Raw genomic sequence first — 9,184 nt, 5'->3', positions numbered from 1 at the left:
TATCCCTGTGTTCCAACTCCTGAATAATAAAATTGTGAGTTTCGTGATATTTTCTGGACACATTTCCTGCTGAAAGAACGAAGAACTCTTTTCTAATTTACACAATACTATATACACACTCATCAAGCCTCCGAAACTGGCATCCTTGGTGCTGCTCTCTCCTCCCAAACCTCATCTCATGTGACTGTTACATCATCACTCTGATTGTGGGAGGGGTTAATCCCACTGTCTTCAACATTAACCCTTTACATCCTCATACTGCACTGTCTGTCCAAAAAAATCGGTGGAGGGAACTTGAATTATCAAAACAGCAACAGCTGCCAGTTGAAAATCAACTCAACCCATCAGAGAGAGACTGTCAGAGAACTTCCTGCATCCAGTCCTGACCCTGTCACATTAAGCAGCTGCTCAGCCAGACCCCACTCTCATCAACACTGAACATTTTTACTGAGACCCTTCAAATACTGTTTATAAAAGGCCGCAAAGATCAAAGTTCACACAGTTGTATTAAATACAACAAAGTTTAATATCTTCTCACCGTTTCTCGGTAACCACATGAGACATAGGTTTTCTTATTTGGTTCCTTTGATTTTTCTTGTTCCTGACTGACAAATATTCCAAACCTCAGATAAACCCTCCCACTTGCGTCATGTCCCAGAATCGGTTAAAAGCAACACATAATGACACAAACACTCTCCTTCAGTGAGATTAATATCAAGCTGTTTTCCAGGTTGAATGTAACTGTGAACAAATTTATGTCAAAGAAGTTACCTTTGATGTATCAGCACTAAAATTCTGTACAAGGAGGAACAGCCATTCCAAAATCACTTCCTTCACAAAGGCTTTTTTTTTTTGTGATTGAAATTCATCATGTATTTTGAATTAAAGTTCACAAGACACAGATGTCAGTGTTGATAATGAAACTTTTCAAGCATGTTGCTACTGCAAAATATGGCTCTGCTGGGAGTTGAACCCAGAATCTCCTGTTCACTAGGCAGGTGCTTTAACCAACTAAGCTACAGAGCCAGATCACAAATGTGCATGTAATTGAAATCAGAGGAAGGTCTTGTAGATAGTGGTCAGGCTTTGGCGAGTCAAGAGCTGAGTTCGTCACGGCAGAGTTCCCAGCCTCTGACTCGCTCTTGTAGTTGTCGCTGTCGTTGTAATTGTAATAGGCAACCGTCCGTCTCGGAAGACGATGGGCTACACCCGGGGTGTACGTCACTTCTGTATTAAACATAGTTTGTTGTGGCTGTCGAGGATGACTCGTGAGTGACAATCCCTTCCGCAGCTGGTACAGATGAATATCATTGACCCGAGGTCGACTGATAATTTTTCCTTCCTCTGAGCTCTCTTTCCCACCATCTGGTCATTTCTTTTGTCCTCTGCTTTTCCCATGGTCTTCCTGAATGCCTTTCTCCAGGAATTCCAGTCAGCAGGAAGGACTTCCCATGCATCGACTCCAATCCCAGTCAGCTTGAGATCTCACTTTGCAGATGTCCTTGTATCACAGACGTGGGTGACCTGTTGGTCTCATGCTGATAGCAAGCTCACCAAAGAGCGTGACTTTAGCAAAGCGACTGTCATCCATTCAGCACACATGACCCAGTCAACAGAGTCACCGCTGACTCAAGAGGGCAAACATGCTGCAGATCCCTGCACGCTGGTGTACTTCCTCATTCGGCACTCTGTCCTGCCAGGAGATGCCCAATATCCATCTGAGACAGCGGAGGTGGAAGCTGTTCGGCTGCTTTTCTTGGCTTGTATAAGTTGTTGATGCTTCTCTACTACAAAGGAGGGTGCTGAGAACACAAGCCTGTTACACGCAGAGCTTCACATTTTCGATCAGTTTGCTGTCGGTTCACACTCGTCTTCTCAACTTTGACATGACAGCTGCAACATTGACAATCCTGGTGCTGATTTCAGTATCAAGGGACAGATTGCTGGTGATTGTTGATCCAAGGTATGTGAAGCTGTTGACAACCTCCAAAGTGAGGTTGTCGATGTTGATGGAAGGTGGAGTCTCTACGTCCTGGCCCATAACTTTGATCTTCCTGATGCTGATCGCCAGTCCAAATTCCTTGCAGGCCAGGGAGAACCGATATACAAGCTGCTGTTAATGAACTTCATTATGGGATGTCAGCACAGCGTCATCAGCAAACAGCAACTCACAGACCAAGAACTGACTCATTTTGGTCTTGGTGCGCAGTCTTGCCAAGATGAACAGCTTGTCATCAGCTCTGGTATGCAGGTGGACACCCCCATCTGAGTCACTGAAAGTTTAAAATAGCAGCATGGAGAAGAATATGCCAATTGTAAAGGATGTGAGCTGTGAGGAGGTTACAAGGAGGCTTCCAGGGGACTTGGACAGGATAAGTGAATGAAATGACAGATGGAATATAATGTGAATAAATGTGAAGTTATCCACTTTGGTAGAATAAACAGAAAGACAGAATATTTCTTAAATGATGAGAGGTTAGGAAGTGTTGATGTCCAAAGGGACCTGGGTGTCCTTGTTCATGAGACACTAAAAGCTCGCATGCAGGTGCAGCAATCAATTAGGAAGGCAAATGGTATGTTGGCCTTAACACAAGGGGTCATGAGTACAGGAATAAAGATGTCTTGCTGCAATTGTATAGAGCCTTGGTGAGATCGTGCTGGAGTATTGTGTACAGTTTTGGTTTCCTTATCTAAGGAAGGATATACTTGCCACAGAGGGAGTGCAACGGAGGGTCACCAGACTAATCCCTGGGATAGTGGGATTGTCTTATGAGGAAACTGGGCTTGTATTCCTTAAAGTTTCATTTAAAAGGCCATTTAAAACTGAGATAGGGTGGAATTTCTTCACTCAGAGGGTGGTGAATCTTTGGAATTCTCTACCTCAGGGGTTTGTGAAAGTTCAATCATTGAGCATGCTCAGGACAGAAATTGATAGAAATCTTGATACTCATGACATCAAGGGATATGGGGAGAGCGCGGGAAAGTGGTGTTGAGGTAGATGATCAGCAAGGATGTAATTGAATGACAGAACAGGCTCGACAGGTTAAACTTCCTCCTCCTACGTTCCGAAGAGAGTTGTCACCAGGACACAGCCCTGTTTTACCCCACTGCTGATCGTGAAAGTGCCTGATGTTGCTCCATTGTAACTGACGGAACTGTGCATGTTCTCGTGGAAAGAAGAGATGACGCCCAAGAGTTTAGGAGGGCAGCCTATTTTCCACAGCAGTTTGAAGAGTCTGTCTCTGCTAACAAGATCGAAGGCCTTGGTGATGTCTATAAAGACAATGTAGAGTGGTCTGTACTGTTCACAGCACTTCTCCTGTAACTGCCGAAGTGAGTTGGTAGAGGTTGCGGGTATGGAAGGTGCTGTCTAAGGAACCTTGGTGTGTCGAATTCCTTCATATGTCCCTCTAGCATCCCCCAGATTCAGCGGCAGATTGTATGCTGTTGCAGTGTTTTAACCAGTATTGATTGGTGCAGTGCCGAGCAGTCTGCAGAGACTTGTTTCTGGCAGCTCTGAGAGCCTCCAGAGTTTGTTTGCTGGAGGCTTGTTTGTAGTTCATGAGGGCTCTCTTCTTAGTTGCAGTAACTGACTCCATTTCAGTCCAATAAGCCTCAAACCAGTCAGCATTCCTCCCATCTCTTTTCCCATACACAGTGAGTGCAGAGTAAAAGATGGTGGCGTGCAGATGATTCCACTTTGATACCACACTGAGGCCTTGGGCGTTTTCTGAAAGAGCCTGATCGAGGATGTTGAGGAACTCCTGGGTCTTTTCTGGATCAGTGGTTCGGCTAGTGTTGATCCGAGAACGACCTTTCTTCTTGGATGGGTGAAGCTTCCTTGGCTGAAGCCTGACCTTGCTACACACTAGGGAGTGATCAGTGTCACAGTCAGCGCTGTGATAGCTACGTGTGATGAGGATACTGCTGAGGGTGGTATGTCTGGTGATGATAAGGTCTAGCTGGTGACAGTGGCATGATCTCGGACGTCTCCAGGACACCTTGTGGCACAGCTTGACCTGGAAATAGCTGTTCATCACACAGAGTCCATGGTGACAGCATAGCTCCAGAAACCTCTGTCCATTTTTGTTCATCTTGCTAATCCCCTGGTGCCCTATGCTCATTGGCCAAGCTGTAGTCAGTACCCAAGCTTGCGTTGAAATCCCCGAGAAGGTATAGTCCCTCGTGCTGGGAATTCTACTGATGGCAGTGTCAAGTGTCTCATAGAATTGATCCTTGACATCTGGGGTGGAGGTGAGTGTCGAGACATAGATGCACATGAGATTAACTGGGCCCGCGCTTGTTGACAAGTGAAGGGTAAGAGGTCTCTCTGAGCCAACAGTGGGGGGTTCACTCATTGCAAGTAGCATGTTTTTTACTGTGAAACCCACTCCATGCTCACGAGTTGCCTCTTGGGCTTTCCCCTGTCAGAAGAAGGTGTAGTATTTCTCTTTGAGGGATCCACTTTGAATGAGTCTAGTTTCTTGCAGCACAGCAATGTCCACATTGAGCCTTGTGAGTTCCTTGTCAATCACAGCTGTCTTGTGTGTGCTATCAACCTGCAGAAGGTTGTCATTAAGGCCAGGACACATGGTCCTTACATTCCAGCTTGTGATGCGAAGCACTGGTGTCTTCTTTGTTGAGTTTGTCTTGCCTGGTGCATAGATTATCAATCCGCCAGTTGAGAGATATCTCTCTAAGCTGCAACCACCCATTGAAGCAAGTAGGTCGTGGCAGGACAGCACCTAACTGACTGGGGGCTGCACAGCTTGGAGTAGGTGGTGGTTATCCAATGAGACGCGATGATCTCTCCCACTGTCAAAAGTAACCCCTGGTGCTCATACTCTACACCAATTGAGTGACAGCTTATAATTGGTAACTGTTTCTTCCCATGTTTTGCTAATGTTTAACCACAAAGCTGGAGTGTCCTCTCCAGGGCACAGGCCTGGGCAAATAGTATGGAGACACTGAGCATCAGGACCCCCTCTCAGCATTGCTAGTATTGTCCAAAGGAAAGGAAAAAAACAGCACTGTTTGGTACCAGCTCTGCTGTAGGAGTTGCTGGAAAACTACCTGATAAGTAACAGGTAACCGCCTACGGGACTCCACTCCGGATTTACTGTCCAGGTTTACTCCCTAAGCCTTCTTCTCTCTCAAGACACCCACAGGGAAGTGAGACTTTTTGCCCATAGATGGGGCTCTGTTTCTTGGCATCAGGATGGAACCACACGCCAGTGGGCCTGCATGACATGCACAAGGATATCACACACTGCCCCATCCCTGTGACAGCTCAGAGAGATCCCCTGATGATAATGCACCCCACAGGAAAATCACAAACAGCCCCCTCCCGAGGACAGCTCAGGGTCAGACACTGCACACACTGCAACAACAGTGACATTACTGTATTAGTCCCTCCATTCTGAAAAACAAGCATTCACCCTACTTTATGCTTTCCGTCTCTCAGCCAATTTTGTATCCACGCTGCCACTGCCTCTTTAATCCCATCTGCTCAAATTTTGTTAACAAGTCTATTTTATGGTACTTTTTCAAACACAATTTTGAAGTGCAGACACACACCATCAACCTCACCACCCTGGTCAACTCTCTGTGAAATTTCATCAAAGAAATTAATTCATTAATTAATTCATACACAATCTTCTGTTAACCAATCTGTACTGGCTGTTACTTATTAGCCCATGTTCTACCAAGTGCCAGTTAATTTTCTCCTGGATAATTGTCTCTAAAAGTTTCCCCACCACTGACATTAGACGAACTGGTCTGCAGTTCCTGGGTTTATCTCTCTTTTTAAACAGGGCTGTAAAATTAGCAATCCTTGCAGACTTATCTTTCAGTTCTGGAAAGTCCATTGTGGACAATCTCTTTGGGCATGACTTTAACCAATTAAAGCGACAGGATACTTGATTAATAAGTCCAGAACTTTTATTGAGAGTAAAATAGTACTAAATAATTGGAAGTAAAATTATCTTGAACAAACTTGGGGAATATAACTTGACAGCTCCAGCAGGTGTGTGGACTGGTCGAGCTTGGTCTCAGAGTGTCACGGTCCTCTTTGTCCAGTCTAGATCCCTCAACAGGTGGAGAACTTGGTCGATGATCTGAGCCTTTCCCCCTGAGGTCTTCTAGTGGTCCTGCACACTGAAACCTTACAAGATCCCTACTTTTAACCCCTGGATGGCCATCATACCACCATGTAAAATAATAATTGGTCTGAGCTGTTGCTCGGTACATTTAATTAATGTCTTCCACTAACAGCCAACTGTCCTCAGAATCTCAGACATGAGTACGATGGAGTGGTTTCACACTGTCTCCCAATCTGATCTGAAACAAGTTTCCGATTCATTAAATCTAGACTCTTGAAAATGCTGGAAATACTCAGCAGGTCTGACAGCATCTGTGGAGAGAGAAACAGAGTTAACGTTTCAGATCTGTGATCTTTCATCAGAACTGGGCTGAAATTGTCTGAGGGACTGAGATTGTGGAATCAATTTCTGGGTCAAAAACATTGTACTCTCTCAGGATGGGAAGATGGTGATTATTAAGTACAGTGCAAGAATATAGATGCTTTTACATTATTTGAATCAACATTGATTTAAACCTTGTGCTCACGAAACCTATCTTTTGATCAAAATGACACTGATAACAATGGAAAAAGCAACACATACATTTCACGACCACAGGACTTTGTAAAGCCTTTTACAGCCAATGAAGGACTTTCCAAGTGTAGTCACTGTACAGTACAATACAATACCCTACAATAAGGATATTTCACATTCGAGTCACGCAAGTCCCAGGCAATGACCATCTCAAACAAGAGAGAATCTAACCATCTCCCCTTCACATTCAACAGCATTACGATTGCTGAATCCCCCACTATCAACATCCTGGGGGTTACCATTGACCAGAAACTGAACTGCAGTAGCCATATAAATATCATGGCTACAAGAGCAGGTCAGACACTAGGAATCCTGCGGCGAGTAACTCACCTCCTGACTCCCCAAAGCCTGTCCCCTATCTACAAGGCACAAGTCAGGAGTGTGATGCAATACTCTACATTGCTTGGATAGGTGCAGCTCCAACAACACTTAAGAAGCTCAACGTCATCCAAGACAAAGCAGTCCACTTGATTGGCGCCTCATTCACTATATTCACTCTCTCCATCACCAACGCACAGTGGTAGCAGTGTGCACCATCCACAAGATGCACTGCAGCAACGCAGCAAGCCTCCTTACACAGCACCTTCCAAACCCATGACTTCTATCACCTCGAAGGACAAGGGCAGCAGATGCATGGGAACACCACCACCTGCAAGTTCCCCTCTGAGCCACACACCATCCTGGAATTGGAACTATATCACCGTTCCTTCACTGTGACTGGGTCAAAATCCTGGAACTCCCTTCCTAACAGCACCACATCGACTGCAGTGGTTCAAGAAGGCAGCTCACCACCACCTTCTCGAGGGAATTAGGGATGGGCAATAAATGCAATAAATAAAAATAAAATCAATAAAAAATGACATTATCCTGTAATCCCCAAAAGTAGAAAATACATATGAAAATGAAAATATAATAAAGCACAGTCAGCATGGATTTCACAAAGAAAGTCTTGATTAACCTTATCTTTGAAGAATCAACAGCAAGAGTAATACAGCAGATGTAGAAGAGTTTAAGTTAATAAAGCCTCATCCTTTTAAGTGCTTGAACCAACAAATTGTGGGTTAGCAAACAAGCACACTAACTGACAGAGCTGGGTGTTGTGCTTTCCAGATTCCCCTAAAGCAGGGTGTCAATGAGTTAAATCTTCAGGTTGCTGCAACCAGAATAGCCATTGTCCACGATCAGTTTTACTGTTGCAAATAAAGGGTGGAACATTCATTGTGAATCTATAGAAACAGTCTGGTCCTGCACACTGCAGACACAGCCACGTCATCACCAACCAGCTCTCCTATAATTGGTGCAGTTATTTGACTTTTCCCCATTAGCTCCATGGAATTAATTTTGAAAGATTTTAAATTCCAAGAAGTTTTGTTAATATTCAGCCCTTGAGAAGAAATCATTCCCTGGCCACAGTGGAGAGAGCATTGAATATAAAACAGTAGACTACCAGGTAACACAGAGAAAGCTCATCAGCTAATCTATAATGACTTACTTTTCTTATTTTTGCTTTTGCTATTCGGTTTTTCATCCTTTTCAGTTCCTGACTCCGAATATTATTGTGATTAAATGTGAAAAGATGCACTGTGTCTCAGCCCCGGTATATTGGCTCTTTCTCTGAACAGTGCTGTACACACTCAGATACTGACAGTGTCTCTCCCTCCCTCAATTTTCCAGCCCTGACATTGCAGAAAGTGCTGTTCAAAGTTACACATTCTGACTGTTTGCAGTTGATTAGTGAGAGAGTATTAACGTATCCTTCTGCAGCGCTGTCTCGGTTAATAACAGCAGATCTAAGTCACATTTCAGATACAGAAACAGACGCATCAATTATTCACTCTTTCCCAGAGTGAGTGAGGCCGGGACAAGCAGCAATATTCCAGCCCCACACTCTGCAATTACCCAGCACCAGCGGAAAGTAGTGAATACAGATTCAATCAGTGGGTTAATGTCCATTACAGGGATGCAAGACTCCACGGCCCAGGACAAACATCCCCATACACCGAGAACAAGCTCAGGAAAACCCGGGGAGTTAATATTCCCAATCACTGAGCATTCCAGTAACATTGAACAAGTTCCAGAACTGAGTGAACCTTTCAAAGTACAGAAGTGATGACGAGGTCAAAAAGGTCTGAACAGTTGAGGTGACTGAGCGGTTTCAGCTTCTCTGTTCAGGTTGCAGCTTTCACTGGAGGCATGTGTTTAAATCCCACTTCTGACAACTTGATTTTCAGTTACTTTGCAGAGCTTCCTTGAAGGTTTGAGGTAGAGTAAATACTGAGGAACTGTTTCTAACTGCTGAACGGTCAATAACCGAAGGTTATAGATTTAAAGTGACTCACAAAACCAGAAGGAACATGAGGAAAAATTCCTTTCTGCAACATGTGGTTAGGATTTCAGTTATGTGGATAGATTGGAGAAGCTGGGGTTGTTCTCCTTAGAGAGGAGATTTGATAGAGGTGTTCACAATCATGAGGGGTCGTGACAGACCCGATAGAGAGAAACTGTTGGTA

The 9,184-nt window shown here is 44.4% G+C and overlaps 1 non-coding gene across 1 annotated transcript; it reads right to left on the bottom strand.

Annotated features, from left to right (window-relative positions):
- Positions 1 to 952: 952 nt before the first annotated feature.
- Positions 953 to 1,026, bottom strand: trnat-agu (transfer RNA threonine (anticodon AGU)). Its single transcript has one exon. It is a non-coding gene; the product is annotated as a tRNA-Thr (tRNA).
- Between the last annotated feature and the right edge of the window lie 8,158 nt (positions 1,027 to 9,184).

The sequence above is a fragment of the Heterodontus francisci genome, chromosome 35 (genome assembly GCF_036365525.1).
Source record: "Heterodontus francisci isolate sHetFra1 chromosome 35, sHetFra1.hap1, whole genome shotgun sequence".
In the NCBI taxonomy this organism is placed as follows: domain Eukaryota; kingdom Metazoa; phylum Chordata; class Chondrichthyes; order Heterodontiformes; family Heterodontidae; genus Heterodontus; species Heterodontus francisci.
The sequence above is the reverse complement of the archived record's forward strand: the minus strand, read 5'-3'. Positions and strand labels throughout refer to the sequence as shown.